Raw genomic sequence first — 18,119 nt, 5'->3', positions numbered from 1 at the left:
TGAGGAGCCGCGCTGAGGAGTCGGTCTGCAACAGAGCTTTGCCCTCTCCACCCCCTATTACGCCCGGTGCTCCGGGTCTATATCTGGCCCTGATTTAACACTTGACGCCCTGCGAGTCTGTAATTGGCGGCAAAGACCGCAGTGAACGCCGATCAGCGAGTGCACGGTTGTGAAGGTTTGTGTGGTTGAACGCGCATTGGGGGTGGTCGGACCCGGTCCATGTGTGGAGGGTCAGTGCGTTTGGGGGTTTGGATGTGCAGCCCTAACTCGCCAGTTTTAGCTGGCCCAAAAAGTGATTGCAGTCCCAGTTGTCTGCCCATATCTTATTCCCTGACACCCTCTGTGGGGAGGGTACGATTCATAACGTAGTTTTGCGACAGTTGCTCATTGTTTAGCCTGACAGCCATGGAGCAGGGGGATTACTTTGAAGAGGAACCCCACTCCTACTTACAGGATGAGGGGTTTTATCAGGCAGTCGACAGCTCTATTTAATCGCTGTGTGACTGAGGTGGTGGGTCCCATGGAGGACTGTTTGTCTGCGCGCATTGTCGAGGAATGCGCCAAACTGGCGCAAGCCCATTTGGGAGCTCCTACTGGTCTCCCAGGCCCCTCAGGAGAGGGCCCTCCAGCACCAATGAAACCCTGCAGGGACGGAGCTCCGGAAGGGGGGCAAGGGGTGGACAGAGGCGCCTTTGAGCGTCTCAGAGACGCTTTTTTGGCCAAGGCAACGGCTGTTCCCCCTGCGCCACTTTCGGGCACTGAACCTTCTGTGGTTTCGGAGACCGCACCTCCGTCTCCGGGATTGGATTCCCCTGACACTGATGACGACGGTTATTTCCCCTGAGGTCTTGTCCAATTGGGCTCAGAGAGTAATCATCTTTTTGGGAAACGCCAACTGCGCCCTGGAACGACTGAGATCCCTGCTTATCAAGCTGGATCTGAAGTTAGGTGATTTGGCTTCTTCGGAAGCGGGGGCGGTCGCCCAGGGCGGCCTCTTTTGAGAGCCGTTCATTAAAGAGCTCGGCAAATTTGTGTCTACATTCACTTCGCTGGATAAGGCGCAGTCCAGCATTAAGCGAGTGTTCCAGCAGCGTTTCTCCCAAGGAGCCGGTCGGGGCAGGGGCCGCCCGACCGGCCGAGCAGGGCAGCATGCCAATGGTAGAGGGCAAGGCTCCGGCAGAGGCCAATACCAGACCTCAGCGAACTTCAATAACTTTTACCCCACAAGAGGGCAACGCTTCAGCGGTCGAGGCTACCGCAAGAACCCCGGACCCAATACTTCCAACAGTAAGTGTACGGTCTTCGGACCAGGTTCTCATGGGAGGCAGGTTAGCGGCCTTTTACGAGGAGTGGGTGTCGCTCACTGCAGTAGCCTTGGTTTTGCAAACCGTGCGGGGGTTCCATATAGAATTCTACGACCAGCCAGTTCAGGTATGCCCTCCGCAGCCGATAATTTTTCCGAGTCAGACGCGCGCTTGATAGACGAAGAGGTCTCGGAGTTACTCCAAAAAGGGGCCATTCCCCTATCAACGCGGCATCCCACTGGTTTCCTCAGCAATGTCTTCCTAGTAGACCAGACAGATGGGGGCAAGCGTGCGGTGATCAACCTCAAGGAGTTCAACAGTTGGTTGGTCTACCGTCATTTCAAAATGGAGGAGATTCACCTCCTTCGGGATGTGCTCCTCCCACGGGATTGGATGGTGAGGCTGGATCTAAAAGAGGCCTATTTAGTAGTGCCCATCCAGCCTCCACATCGACGCTTCCTTCAGTTTTGCTGGAAGGACAGAGTGTTCAAATTCACCGCCCTTCCCTTCGGTCTTTCCTCGGCCCCTTGGTGCTTCACGAAAGTGCTGCACCCGGTGGTAGAGTTCCTGCGGGGACAGGGGATTCGGATGATCGTCTACCTGGACGATATTCTTTTGATGGCCCAGTGCCCGGTGATCTTGAATGGTCAACTTCGGCAGGCCGTTCTGCTTCTCCAGAGGCTGGGTTTCATCATCAACGAATCCAAGTCGATTCTGGTTCCGTGTCAAAGAATTACGTTTCTAGGTTTTGTTATCGACTCCGTCGGAGCCTCCCTCAGTCTTCCCTCTTTGAAGATAGCCAAGATCAGGCATACGTTACGACAGACGATTTCCAAAGACCGGACTTCTCTGCGACAGGTGGCCAGAGTGGTAGGACTTCTGTCGTCCTCCATTCAGGCAATTTTCCCAGGGCCATTGCACTACAGAGCGCTCCAGCGCCTCAAGGCCCAACACCTCCGAAGGGGCATGTCCTACGATCAGATGGTACCCCTCTCGGAGGAAGTGAAGGAAGAGATGTCCTGGTGGCTCTCACAAGGAGGCCTGGAATGGTCGGGCGATCTTCAAGTCGGTTCCGGATCTTGTGATAGAGTCCGATGCCAGCAGGTCGGGCTGGGGTGCCCGTTGCGGGGAGTTCTCCACCGGCAGCGCTTGGTCATCCGACGAACAACAGTCGCATTTAAACTGTTTGGAGCTTCTAGCAGGGTCCTTCGCGGTCTGCTGTTGGACCAAGGATTCCGTGAAGTCCTGCGTTCTTTTAAAGATGGACAATGTCTCGGCAGTTCGATACTTCAACCACCTAGGAGGCCCTCGCTCCCGAGCTCTGGCAGATTTGGCGAAGGAGTTCTGGGACTATTGCCTTTCGCATCACATATCGGTGACGGCGGAATACCTACCGGGTCAGGCCAATCAGGTGGCGGACTGGCACTCCAGGCACCTCAGGGATTCCAGTCAGTGGATGTTGGACATCCAGGTCTTCCAGTGGCTGAACGCCCGCTGGGGCCCGTTTTCGGTGGATCTGTTTGCGTCCCGACTGGACCACCAACTCCCAAGATTTTTCAGTTGGAGGCCGGACCCGCTCGCGGAGGCCACGGACGCTTTCCTTCAAGATTGGAGCCAGGAAAAGCCTTATGCATTTCCTCCGTTCTCGATGATAGTACGGACGACGGCCCAGGTGCGCCGTCAGGAGGTGGAGATGGTGTTGGTTACGCCGCTCTGGAAGTCTCAAGTCTGGTTTCCAGTTCTTCTGGAACTTTCTTGGGATTTTCCAATCCTACTCCCCCAGTTTCCTCACCTCTTGCTCAATCCGGATCGGGAGCCTCATCATCTCATCATGCAGGGCTCTCTCCACCGCATGGCATGGCATGGAGGCTTTCCGGAGTCGTTGGTCACTCCCGGGCCTTTCGGGACCGGCTGAGGGCCTGCTCTCCAAAGCCTGGGTTGATAGTACGGCGAAGCGCTACAAATCCGCTTGGCTTAAATGGATGCGTTGGTGTCTTCGAAGGGACCTGGATCCCGTGGTCGCCGGACTCGTTCCGATCTTAAATTTTTTGGCCGAATTGGCAACCAAGGGCCTAGCCTATAGGACAATTAACGCTATGCGTTCGGCAATCTCAGCGGGTCATCAACCTGTGGAGGGATCCCCAGTGGGAGAACATCCCTTTGTTTGCAGGCTCTTGCGAGGTGTTCGTCTCTCTTTACCTCCGGAGCCCCGATATTCTGTCCTTTGGGACGTAAATGTGGTCTTGAACCTGTTCCTGTCCTGGCAAGCTAACGCTTATTTGTCCTTGAAGGAGCTCTCAGCTAAATTAGCTATGCTTCTGAGTTTGGTCTCTTGCCGACGTGTGTCGGATGTACGCGCCTTAGAGGTGTCGGCGCAAGTTTTTTCCCCGGACGGGGTTACTTTTACAGTGGGGCGTCGCACAAAGTCTGCGTCACGCACCATCTCGTACCCAACCTTTGTGGACACTCCCAAGTTGTGCGTCGTGCAATGTTTGAAGGCTTATGAGGACATGACGTTGGATATCCGCCCTCCGGGCGAACGACAATTGCTAATTGCCCTGCGAAAACCACACAGAGCAGTCTCTTCCCCCACCATTGCAAGGTGGGTGCGTTGGGTCATGCAGGAAGCAGGCAATGATACTAAACGTTTTGGAGCTCACTCTGCCAGGGGAGCCATGGCTTCTAAGGCGTTTTCGGTAGGAGCTCGTTTGGAGGATTTAATGCGAGCAGCAGATTGGTCCTCGGACTCCACGTTTAAGAGGTTTTATTTTAAACAGGTGGTGGATTTAGCTCAATTGGTGGTGAGTAAGCTTTAAATTAGCATAATCCAAAGCCTCCGGTCCAGACATAGAATCGAAATTTGCCTAGCTTACGTAACGGTAAGTTTCAATTCTATTAAGGACACGGAGGCGAGGATTATCCCACCCTGGAGTTCGACGTTACGAACCCGCCCGTATGTCAGTAAGTAAATCGTTTTGCATCTCTACATTGTGCATGTTCTAAATGCCAGTCTTGATGATGTCCTCAATTTGGTTGCTATCAGCAGAATTTTTGGTGCTTCTCTTACGCTGTTGTTTTTTCCGCTAGGAAATGACGGTTCCAAACAGGACCAGTGAGGAATGTGCGTAACCAGCGCGAAGAAAGAGGAGGAAGGTTGAGGAAGGACTGGCTATCATACCTGGAGTGGATATAGTAGAAGGACTAATGTTCGAAGGCTCATGGGAGCTGTAGTTCGTTCCTGGACTGATAAACTTTGAAAAAGTCGTTTTTTCCTAAGTTTTTCTGCAGTTTGAAAATGGATTGGAGCTTTTCTAAGGCTGCTGTGTTTTTGATATATGTAATAAAGCGAAGGAAGTAAAGCATAATCCTCGCCTCCGTGTCCTTAATAGAATTGAAACTTACTGTTACGTAAGCTAGGCAAATTTCGATTCCCGCCTGCCATTCCTGAAACCTGAGGGAGCCCAACTGCCACAGAAACCACTATCTTTCTTCATGGTGTAACTTAAGATCCTAATGCCATACACACTCGCCACAACTAGGTGGGCCTGGAGCAAACTCATCCGGTACTTGGGAGGCAATGCCCTTTATTCTCCACATCTTTGTCGGGTAATCTCTGGCTCCCACTAACATTGGAATGTTCTGTACAGTGTGTGATACGTGCACACAGCTTGAGAATGATGGGCAGCTTGTTTGAAAATGGTGCACTTAAATCCATTACTGCACTAACTCAAGTGGGGGGTTGGCAGGGGAGAAACCACGCCCTTGGAGACCCATACATTTCCCCAATTGCACAGAACGATTTGCGATGTGCTGCCCACATATCCATCTGAACAGGCTCATTTTCCTCAGCTTTCACTGATGATTTCTTTCTCTTGATAATAGCCACCAAGATTCTAAACTAGGTCTTACATTTTTGCAAATGAGGACCACTGGAGTGGACAAATCTAGAGCCAAGTGGGTGCGGGGCTTGGGTACCCCAATTCCTGCTAAGATATGGTACCACTGCTGCACGCAGACCAAATGAATTTCCTGTAACCATAGGCATAAGCTACTGCATTACAAGCACCTACACCGTTCCATATCCCCTCGCTAAGTTTGATCCTGCGAGATCTCAATGTTGTCCTAAGTGTTGCATGGATCATGCGGATTTTCTCCACCTGACATGGATATAGGGCATGGGAACAGACGTTTAGTCCATTTTTCATTAATGCTTGGTCACTCACACCCGACCAGCTAATTGCCTTATTGGGGCACGTTAAACCATTGCCATTGGGGATTCCACACTTCACAGCCATTGAGTTATTGCTTGCCAAGAGACAGATTTCACTGCACTTGGGAGCTTCTGTTTCCCCCACAAAGTCGGCATGGCTAAAAGATCTATCCTACTGTGACACCACTTCTGAGATATATGCATCTCTACAACAAATTACTTCTCGACCCAGGGATATTTGGCAGCCGCTGAGGAACTATTTGCTGCCTATTACTGAAGATGCTGGCGAAGATTAAGTAATCTGTATTTGTCTGTTCTTTGCTGAAGGTACTCCTTTTTTTGCTTCGTACTCTGGAAATGTACCCTCTGAGTGTTGCCATGACATTGTATGTTTATATGGGATTCTAATTCCACTTCTCCATTTTCTTTCTACTGTATTCTTCCCTTCTCCGATGGCCTACAGTACCACTTATATCAATGATCAAGCAATATTGTTAGCCGACGTAGATGATGATGTTGAAAAATGTATAAAGATTTTTAAAAAAGGATGGTTAGATCAATGATTTGTATAGATGAAAGGATTAGTCTGATTACCTCTGAAATTACCAAGTGCCTCAATTATTTTCTGTACAAATTATACTTCATCTCAATTAAAGGGAAGTAGGATCTTCTTTTATGGTTACTCCCACTTTTTGCCTGGTGCTAAGCTGTTATTGGCTAGACTGACTGGGATCCTGCTAATCAGGACCCCAGTCAATTTGCTTTCTCCCTTAAATTGTTGTGGTACATCCCAAATTTGATACTAGGGTACCCTTATCAGTCCTAGTATATGGTAATAAGGTATCCAGGGCATAGGTACCCCAGAGGTCCTTCATGGGCTGAAGCATGTATTATGCCACCCATGGGAGACCACTTAACAGACCACTAGAGGCCTACCATTGCAGCCTGTGTAAGCACCACTTACTAAAATATATTGGTTTCCTATATCTAAGGTCACTGCACTTAAAACCTATAAGTCACCCCTATAGCAGGCCCAATCATTCCTGAAAGCAGGGTGATTGGTTCTAAGTATGATGGTGGCCCTGCATGAGCAGGACACTGCTACAGCCTATGGAGTCCATTCTCCCGGGCTGTAAGTAAAGCAGGAGGGGCACCGTGTAATTACGCAATGACCATCGCGAAATTGGCTGCAACAAATCCTCAAATCGGCATGAGGGGCACATTTGGTGTCCCCATGCATAGTATAGTTCAAACCAGCTCAGGGAGTTATTGGCTCCCGCTCTGGAGTAAAACTTGACAAAGGACATGGGAGTAAGCTGCCCCTGTCCAGACCCTCCCCTGGAAGTATCCCCTGAATCATCCCAACCCTTTCCTTAGGATACTTATGGGCTTACCGGAGGGTGGGTCCCTAGATTTGTTGTGGGACAAGATTCAGTACAGACACCAGTTCTACTTCTACTGTCTGGGCACTATGGACTAAGCTGGAACCGAAGCCCTATGCACCACGTCAACTTGCAGTTGCAAAGGCTTGTTGTCTTCTTTCATCCAAGATCTTTGGGCTCCAAGTAGCCCCAACCTCCAGTGACCAAAGTCTTTGTCCACATCGCATCGTTTGCACCACAACTTGCATCTTTTGGTGAGCTACTCGAGGGCCTCTTGTGACTCCAGTGCCTCCGGCCTGTTGGTTCTATTGAGGGTCATCTTTGCTTCTTTTGGGCTCCCCTGATTGCTCGGGCATGACCCGACTCCTCTGCTTGTGGAGAGCCCCTCGACCTTGCTGCACCTCCTTCGACTTCTGCATTTTCCAAGGCTTGTTGGTGCTCCCGCCCAACATGACCACTCAGCACTCGACGTCTGATGTGGGACAGCTCGTGCAGGGCTCCTGGTATTCCTCAGCATCACCCGATCCTCACAGCTGCAGAGTCAAGGTCACTGTCAACTCTCCTGCAACACCTGACATCGGTAGCCATTCATCTTCCAGATCTCATGGTCACTCCTGAGTGACAGACTCTGTTGCCTCTGCTTGCAGGTACTTCTCAACTAGAATCCACCTTCGGATTCCACTGGAGACTTTATCCTTCTTCAGCAGCGGCACTTTCCTGAAGTGCCCCATTGGGTTCGCCAGCGGTTTCCAATGCCACTTAACGTCAACGCAACAGACTTTCCTGAGGTAGGTAAAGTGGGTACTAGGGTATCCACAGGTGGGTTGGCTGTCCCACCTTCGGTCTTCCACAGGGTTTCTCCAGGGTCCACTGGGAAGGGTCCTCAATCTTTAAAATTCCAACCGCGACTTACACGTTGATTTGTACAGAGCACGCAGTCATGTTCCCAGACTGCCCACGCTCTCTGTGGGGTTCCTAGTCACTCACCTTGTGTTGTTCCTTCTACGTCCTCTCAACATTGTCTTGACCAGAGGCGCGGTCGGTTCTTATACCACTTTCTTAGTATCTGGTTTGGTCCCCCCCCCAGGGGTCTACTGTGTATTTTGTGCTATTTACTTGATTTCTTTGCAAAGTATTGTGTGCATTGTGCATATCTCGAGGTAGGAGATATCTGGTGTATTAGAGAGTTTATATAATAAATACATATTTTTATAAATACCTTGTGTGGTTCTTTTTCATTTAATCTATACATACAATATTGCATTCCGGTAAAACAAGCTGCTTTACACTCCTTCTGGACTAAGCCTGAAGGCTGCTCTCCACAGCTACCACTTAGAGAGCTTTCTAAGGTTATCCAAGACTTGGAACACCCTCCCCATCCGCCTGCGGCAGACCGAGGACCTCCTAACCTTCAGGAGACTTCTCAAGACCTCGCTCTTCGAACAGTAGCAGCTCCCCCCTCTTCCCCCAGCCCAGCCCCCACCTCCCCCCCAGCGCCTTGAGACACTCACAAGTATGTAGTGCGCTTTATAAATGATATGATTGATTAATTATTTGATTGATTAAGACGTCTTAAATCCCCAGAAGAGTTGTCTGGACTGGTGCAAGGTGCCCCCTCACATAAATGATCATCATATACCAGGCCAGCTTCTCACACCAATATTACTGATACATTCCAAAAAACAATACTACTAATATATACAAGACATCAAAGCTTTTTTATATCCCTTTTTCGTCTTTCTAATGTGTTGATCATCACTAAAAAAAGAAGAACATCATATTTATATGCAATGGGTTTACTTTTTGTTAAATAAGACGCCAGTGTTTCAATGCAGAGTAACTTTATTGGGAGGATGTTCTGAACAAGAAGAAATATATTCCCACTAATATTCTTGTAGCATTCAATGTTTTGATTTAACACATTTGTAGATTTCCTCCAAACGTGCCAAGGCATTTCAGCCTCCATTTAATTTCAATGCCTCATAAGGACATTAGCAAAATGACCTACAATTCAAAATAATTTTGCGCTGTAGTATACCCATATTTGCATGCATACTATACTGCCTTACCAATGCTATATTGTTATTAGCAAAGTCTGTAATCATCGATCATCTGTTAACACTTCCTTACATCTCACATATATTTTCAATGTTACCTGATACTAGCAGGTTGTGTTGAGTTATGTACATACTTCTGAACTATATCACATATCATGAAGATCATTTATGTGAAGAGAAAGGTCATGGGGAAATCCTCTGGGGAAAGTTAGGTGAGCCACATTGGTATAAGCATAACTGTAGAATAAAATATGGCTTTATTAAACAGTTGATGCTTCTGTCAATATAAATGTCAAAGATAACAAGATGTCAAAAAATGTGAACAGTACCACAAAGAAGATTAATCCTATAGTTTATAATAAAACGTTAAGAGCATCAATAGTGAATTATTTTAAGTCATTATGTGGATAAAAGAACTTAACACTAATACATTAACAATCCAAAAAACAGCTACCTCTCCTATCGCTTGTTGGGTGTATACTTGCCTTTGACCATGCACAGTGCTCCACTACCTATTTAGCTAGGTTGGTGTTGTAGAAATACATACATATATAAATATATATCGCGTAGTACCACGTTTTCACTCCATGCGGCAGCGCCAACTCGCCCTGCCGACAAAGACTTCACGGACACGGACCTGTTCAGTGCAGAATAATTTATTGGTGCAAAGTAAGTCGCATGACGTTTCGGCTCCGTAGAGATATATATATATATATATATATATATATATATATATATCTCCGCTCAGATTATCCTCCCCACCAAGGAAGGAATGGCCGCACTCGCGTGGTCGTTTATAATTCAAAGTAAGTCTTTATTCAGCAGACAAAGTGCACAGGACGAGTTTCGGCATACGCGCCTTTCTCCCCACTGTGCTTTTGTGCAATGAAAATGTGCGCCATTTTATATACAAATATTGCATTGTTTCCAGCAATACCATTCAACATAGAAAGCGGACTGCAACTTCGCCTTCATTTCAGGCGCCATAGTAAAGTGCATTTATACTTGATACTCTCACGTTTTCAGCTCAATCAATACAATGAAAATATTTCATTATCTTGAAATAACAATTAACTCCACATTTTCGCATTTATATTAAGAAAACAAAATTGAGCCCTGGATGGGCAATTAATCACGCAAAGTCCTCATATAACTCTTTTTGTCAATACTAGTTCGAAAGTTCAGTATAACATAATATCATGCAGACTGTAATCAAACTATGTTTACAATATGATCAATTCAACTCATTAGAGAAATCATTATTTCGTACAGCAGCTTTAATGTAATTTAGAAATTACGCAGTTTACCCTCAACTTACTTACAGCAAATATTTGTTCTCAGCCTAGGTGTATGGAAAGTTCCTCTTCGGTATGGAGACCAAATGGAATTATTGAACGTAAATCAATTATATACCTAGACTCAAGTCTACGTAGTCTCAGTTCCCTATATCCGCCACTTTCGCTATTCGGGATGTGGTCAATGCAATAAAATGTAAGGAGGTTACGACCACTATTATGAAACTGCGAGAAGTGTCTCGCTACTGGGTATGAGGGGGTCCCTGTTCTCAATTGCTCGTGCATGTTCCAGGATTCTGCGTTTCGTGGGATGTATAGTGCTGCCTATATAAATTTTAGCACAAGGGCATACTAGGCAGTACACGCAGTAAGGTGTGTTGCATGTTAAAAATGTATTGATTTTTTTAGAACCGCTCATACCTGGAACCTGATAAGATAGAACTTCAGAGCAATTTTTGCAAGCTTTGCATTTTGAGCAAGGAAAAAACCCCGTAAGGGCACTAATCCTCGGGACAAATGGAACTGATTCATAGTGACTTATCTAGGGAGTCTTTCAGAGACCTACTACGTTTAAAAGTGATCTGTGGGTATTTCAGTAGGTCCTTCCCTATCACTAGATCCGTTTTCAGGATATGCCAGTTGCGGCATAAAATCTCCCTCAAAGTCCTGCCTCTCCTGAAAAGGCTGTGATAAATCTGCAAGACGCTTCCTCATGATTCATGGATTTCTCTTTTTCTTTCAGTAGGCATCTCGGTGGTATTTTATCCACTTTTTCTAGTGTTTTGATCAATAAATCATATCTGTAACAGGCACAGATACATTTGACACTTACCATGGTTTGATGATCTAGTTTGGGAGGACCCTCGTTGTGGGCCCGCTCTAATGACGTTGCACATGTTGAAGTGCTGGCCCCCCATTTTATTTCAAAAACACTTACTTTCACTAGACACGGTAGAGCTAGGCAGCATATCTCTCGCACGCACTGATATGGGTGAAGGCGGGGACTCCCTTTGAAATGAAGGAGGTGAGAGCAGATGAAGGAGGCAAAACCTTGCTCACCAAGGGCCGAATTAATGGCCAAACAATCTCGATAGGATCCATTTATGCCCCCAACACTGAGCAGACAACATTCCTCCATCAACTTACGGGTTTCCTAGCCCCCGGGCTACTGGGTGGAGACTTTAGTTCGATGCTTGACGCCACCTTGGACTGCTCATTTCCCTCACATTCCCTGACACGCACTACTGCCCAATCAAATGTTCAAGAATTGAACACCTGGCTCACCCACTGGTCCCTGATAGATGTATGGCATGCACATAACCCTGATATGCGCATATACTCCTTTTATTCCCACACACACTGCCTACATGTCAGGCTGGACCGCATAGTGAGTTAACGTTCGTTGTTGCCCCTTATCGGACTGATAGACTACCTAGGGCACACACACTTCTATCACAACCCCCAGCACATGTGGCATAATTGGAAGGCAGGCCTGCCAACTGTCTCCACCTGGCGCCTTCAGCCAGCAGCACTAGAAGATCCAGCATTCCATCTCTCCTTGGGCACTGCCACGGTGGAATACTTGGACACTAATGCGGGCTCTATTCGTAACAAGCTTCTTGAATGGGAGGAGTTTAAGGTAACTATCAGGCGACACAGCATGGGACTTGCATGGAACAGACACAAACAGCTAGCGGTAGACATAGGTAGGGTAGAGTGCGAGTTATTGCAATGTGAAACAAGCGTGGCGTCGGCAAGAGTAACACGCAGCGATTGGAGGTGGCACGAGGTGAACACGTGGAACTATTAGAAAGGTTAAGATGCCTAAATTATGCAGCGCCATCAGCACACACACGCATGCAGAGTCAGATACACCAGAGAGGCTGCTGGCATGGCTGCTACACCAGGGAAAACCCTGACATCCCATACCGGCAATACACACAGCTGTGGAGCACACAGTATACACGCAACATGAGATAAATGCAGAGATGACGAGCCACTATGTCGCGCTCTATGAATCTATTGTCGAAAAAGACCAGGCGTGTATGGACACCTTTCTTAATTCGGTGCACCTACCCGCCATAACACCAGAGCAGGGCACAGCACTTGACACACTAATTGCCCCCGACGAGATCCAAGATGCCATTGCATCGCTGGCAATGGGTAAAACTCCGGGTCCGATTGGCTATCTGCGGAGTACTACAAAGCATGTGCTGTCCCTCTGACCCCACACCTACATGCCCTGTACACTGCTGCTCTGGAGGGATCTACTTTCCCCACTTCGCTGAGTGAGGGCCATTTAGTCTCGCTCCCCAAACCTGATAAAGAGCCAGCAGCGCTTGGTTCATATCGTTCCTTGGCCCTATTAAATACAGATCCTAAGATATTGGCGATATTACTGGCTGACCGGTTGGCGCCTTTGGTCCCGTCCTTGGTTCACACTGACCAAAATGGGTTTGTGCTGACACACAGCACCTCATTTAACTTGCACAGCTTCTTCAGGGTAGCCAAATCCTCAGTGGACTAATGGCCCTACTCTGGTTGCCTAATACTAGATATAGAGAAGGCCTTTGACACCCTAGAGTGGGGATACATGTTTGCTGCACTACCGCGATACGGTCTAGGGGACGCCTTTATCCGTATGATTAAGCGGTTATATAATGAGCCAATGGTGAGAGTGTAGACAGGGCCTTACACCTCAGCATCAATCAAGGTAAAGGGGGGAACCCGACAGGGATGCCCATTATCCCAGCTAATGTTTAATGCTAGGTACTGAGCCCTTAGCGACGGACATTCAGGCATGAGGAACGGACTGGGGCATTCCGTTGGGAGATGGCACGCACACAATTTTGCTGTATGCAGATAACCTCCGTATATACGTCAAGGACGTTCAGTCGATTCCAGCATTACTGTCACATACCCTAGGAAACTGTGCTGCTATGACCAGGCTGAAAGTAAACATGCTAAAATCATGTTTATATCAGTTTGGTAGAGACTATCCCAATTCGGGGTACATGCTTATCACTGTTTGCATAGAATGGCAAACAGACACATTTCCGTATCTGGGGATCAGAGTTTTCCATGCGCAAGCAGACCTATTTGACGGCAACCTGGGTAAAGCACCAACATCTATTTTCTCCCAAAATGTCATTCTGGAGCATGCTTCCTCTGACCAGAGGCCACACACCCATCACGCCGCTGAGCTAAGCCACTGGGGAGAGGTGGGATCCAGGATATAAGGAGACCTTTATCGTGAGGGTGCCCTACTACCCCTTTGCTACACTGATCGAGGAGTACTGACTCCAGCCAGGTCAGTTCCTCTTACATTGCACACTCATAGCAACACTGAGTAAACGTTGGGTTGACATGACCCAGAAACCCCCAATGCACTTGATTCAATACCTACATGTTAAGGGGCAAGGCCGACAACTCACAAGATGGTTTGTGGCATCCCTTAGAAATCACACTGTGGCGGCACTGTCACCCTTACGGCAAAGCTGGGAGGAGGATCTTCGCTCTTCCTTTCACATAGTGATGCTGAGTGGACCACTGCACTAGAAGGTTCTATTAGCGTATCACGGAATATGCACCTTCGTTTAATACAATACTACATAACACAAAAAGAGAATCTCACCCAACCAAAATGAATAAATATTACAACCGTGCAGATGCTGAGTTCCCACAATGCTATGCCACTGAAGCAGATTTGCTAAACATGCTTTCGAACGGGACAAAGATCGAAGAATACTGGAGGGAGGTGACCGATGCCCTAGCTCGCTGTACAGAGCGCATGATACCCGTCATGGGAAATGTGCATCCTACATATTTATCGCAGGAGCAAAAGTCAGAGGGTGACTTTGGGGCTGATGGTGGAAAAGCAACTGATCACTAAAAGATGGAAATTCCCTGAGCCTCCTAGAGCACTGGCTTGGAGACACTCCCTACAGGTGTGGGCTAAAGTGGAAAGTGTTGCGCTGCATTGGGAGGAAACGCTAGGCCTAAGCAAAATCTCAATTGCTTCTTACTGGGATATGATCATGTGTGACCTGCAGAGGCAAGGCACTGACACAGTTGACATATCAGCTCCCATCAACACTACACAGTGTGATTTAGAAGAAACACATTAATAGCAGGAAGAGCGGGATAGAGAGACTGCCAGCAAAACCACAGCTGGAGAACACCAGAAGGAGTCCAGGCACCGTGTAAATACAGATCAAAACAAGGAAGCGCATACATGCCTAATGAGACGGAGGTTGGGGAGGGCCGCTTTAATTAGAGTTAAAAAACATAATTGGCCAAGTTTTAAGTTGTCCCAAACATTATTATCCTCTTTCCGAATGGACAGGATAACCCACAGCTCACATACCAGTAGAGTGCTGATGAAACACCCCCAATGGTGGACTCACAACTGGCATTATAGATGGGGGCCAAAAGGACTACACGCAGCAGGATACAATTACAAGTACTTAATATGTACAATGTGATTATTAAGCACAAATTAAATTTATGCAAAAGTTAAAATCTGTATGCTGTAAAATAGTTAATGTAGCCTAAGCAAATGATGACTTGTTGTGAGAATGTCTACTTTATTCATTAAAACCAATAAAAACAAATTTAAACAAAAAATGGAGGAGCCATGTTGTATTCTACAATCTAGTAAATGACTCAAAATTACTATTTTACTATGGACCTTTGTCAGTCAAAAGACAGAGAGTGGAGGGGGTTGCTCATCGACATATAGTTTCATCCTAGTTTGTGTGCACACCCAAAGATGTGATACGACAGTGTCTCTGTGAAGGGAGGACATAACCCTGATCAACTGCATTTTAACGGCAAGACGTGCTTCTCTGACGTCGCATGTGTACTGTGGTTTCGACTGATCAATGTTAAAACAGCTTTTTTTCCCCAGTACATCAGTACATGAGCTTTCCCCCTCTTATCAGAATCCCATGCCTTGTCTGGCAAGTGTGCACATTCAACCACAAACAGAACACTAAGACAATGGGGGGAGGAAGCATTGATTGAAAGGTGGGGAGTGATTGTAACATGGGAGATCTCGACCATGACAGATAATTTAAAGGCATTTTAGACTGCTTGCCTTTCATTCACAAAGGTAGGGATAACAAAGTAAGCTCAACAGCTCGAATGGGCTACAACACTCCTGAGAATAACCTTTAGCATTGAACACTGGACTCAAGGTATTGCTCAGGATAAATCACCCCTTCCACCCTCTATTTCACTCAACTGAATATCAAAGGGCGTATGGATTTTCTGAACAGAGAAACGTGGATGCAAAAAGGTTCAGCAATAGCAGATTAATGAGTAACAGGAGAACAGCCTAATTTCTCAAGAAGCATCAATAATGCAGACTGTAAAAGGAGTAAGGGTGCACATCTCCTCTCAATCAGTGATGTCACCAGATGTAACCTCAGCCCAGCCACCTGCTAGTAAACAATGAAACTCTGTGGTCTGCAGTGTATAGCATTCAAAATGAGAAATCCATAGGGAGCAATCAAAGGCGGCACAATTTACAGGATGACGTTTACACAATGACCCTCCGCGCAGACAGGACGCAGAAGGATTAACTATGCATGGTTAAGCAAACTATGCCGTAACATCCTGTCATAAACCATCAACCTAACCAAGAGATTTGACTGTCTAATACTTTCAACAAGGAGCAAACACTTTCATTGATACCACAGACTCACAGGAATCAAATAATGATCAAACTGAAGTCACCATTTAAAGCCAGGACTATTTTAGCAAAATGGAAGGGATCGTCAATTTATAAGACAAGTGAAAAGCATTTACATTGTAACTTGGGCTATCAAATAAGAGATGGACAACGTTCTGGTTCACAAGCAACCACTTCAATATTCTAACACACATACGGACCTAAAAACAAATGCTACAGCAGGTCTGTGTGTAGTCTAAAGATGCACTGATCAAAAGAAAAACATACAGCAAATCTGTGTACACATGCACGCGAAATGATGTTCTAATAATAAAATATTAAGGAAGTATCACTGTGTTCATAGGCCCATCACAAAGATTTTCATGTGTTTATATTTTTGTGCACCATTAACGTGCAGAACATATTTTCACATCTTATTACACATATATACACTGATATAGTATTAATGGTTTTGAAACGAATTGTTTATGATGCGTAGAAGTGTGTTTCTCTGCTATTTGTTAGCAATTCTCAATTTACGTATTTACACCATCTCGTTCAAGATGCAAGTCCTCCTTGTTGCTCATGTCTTTCCACTGAGCCCATGTCTCGCCTTACAAATCCATCAGCACGCAGTCAAGCTGAGATGTACCTGTTTATTTCAACTGTCTTTGTTTATGCTGCTCTTGATTAACTTTCCTAGGCTCACTCACCAACTAAACCTCTAACATCGAGATCCCACCACTATTTCACTGTGCCCTATTCGTACATGTAACACTCTATTGTGTATGCATCTAGTTTGTTCTAGCATCTCCGGACAACGTTAGCATCGAGGGTGCAGTATAATTATTCTGATTTACAGATGAAGGGAAACATTTGTGACCTCCACAGCGATGCTTCAGTTTGTTAATTTCGTATGCAAAAATAATAAATAAAAACCCTCAATTTTTGGGCTGAGCCAAAAGACTTTCATATTCTAAAAAGGGTGCTGTCCGTTAGTCTCCCGATTTTGCTGCCCACTTGGGACTTAAATTACATTCTGATTTTGCATTTCTTTGTATTACTGTTTTGCCTTGATGGCATTGACTCTGTACAGTTAACTTTATAATTTTGTAATAAAAACCTTTTAACTTTCTATTGATCTAAAACTTAGTTACCAAGTGGGCCGCTTCACTTAATTGATTATTTTGATAATGTTTGATGCATTGGGATATGCCTTAACCCCTGGCATACATAGTCTCATGCACCTGAGGTGTTACCGGGCGTGGCTTAGCCGAGCAGCAAAATGGCCGCTTGTTAAGCGAGCTCCGCCGGCTGGGCTTTATATCCTGCATTATCCTGCCCTTTGCGAAGCCATCGTGACCCAAACCTGTCAGAGCTGCATCGCCAATATTGTGCTGCACAACGCAAGCCTGCTCCGGAGCTGCCCGTAGTGCAAACCGCGCTTAGTGTCACACTTCCCTGAGGCGTGCGCGGACGATCCCCGGCCCTGCCGGCAGAGCCCACAGCGCCTTCGGGCCGTCGCTGTTGCTCCTTTCCTGAGCCACACTTGTTTGAGGCTCCTCCCCCGGCTGAGGCGCTCAGCCACGAGCCAAAGGGGTGTAATTAAGGCCCGAGGGAATATATCTGGGACTGCTGACCTGGGAGTGCGGTGAGGCGGTGAAGAGACGACCCGGGCCTGCCTGACTGAGGCCCAAGTCAGCTGTGGCTCACTGCTACAGAGGCCCAATGGGGGAGTTCGTGCTGCGGCCTGCATGGCTTTATGATCTGCACGGCAACGTGCCCTAAGCAACTGAGGTAAGCTTCCATCGGTGACCGCCGCTCCCGCAGTTGCAATTATGAGCCTGGTAGGCACATCTTTAATTGTGGAACATTAACCGCATGTCCTTGAGGGACCCAGACGACTTGCTGAACGAATCCAGCTAACTGCACCCCATTCACTGCTACTGAGGCCGTGGAGGCTTGGTGGAACGGCCTGCTGCTACAACGCTGCTCACCTGTATCAACTCCATGAGGTGACGGGGTGAAATACAGATGAGCGCTGCTGCTGGCTGAACCATCGGGACGGTGTGCAAGACTGCAACAGTGAGTACCCATGTGACCCTGCGGCCCTGCATGTGTGTGCATTGGCCTATAGCCCCCCCCCCCCCGTCCCCCAGCAGGCATATTTGTGCCCGGTGTACTGCTGTGGGCACGG

General features: G+C 47.1%; 1 protein-coding gene across 1 annotated transcript in view; it reads right to left on the bottom strand.

Moving 5' to 3' along the window:
- The window catches only part of NPLOC4 (NPL4 homolog, ubiquitin recognition factor), a 537,117-nt gene that overhangs the window by 470,337 nt on the left and 48,661 nt on the right, over nucleotides 1-18,119 (bottom strand). The window lies entirely within an intron of this gene.

This window comes from Lissotriton vulgaris, chromosome 7, assembly GCF_964263255.1.
Source record: "Lissotriton vulgaris chromosome 7, aLisVul1.2, whole genome shotgun sequence".
Classification (NCBI taxonomy): Eukaryota; Metazoa; Chordata; class Amphibia; order Caudata; family Salamandridae; genus Lissotriton; species Lissotriton vulgaris.
This window is presented reverse-complemented; position numbering and strand designations above follow the sequence as displayed.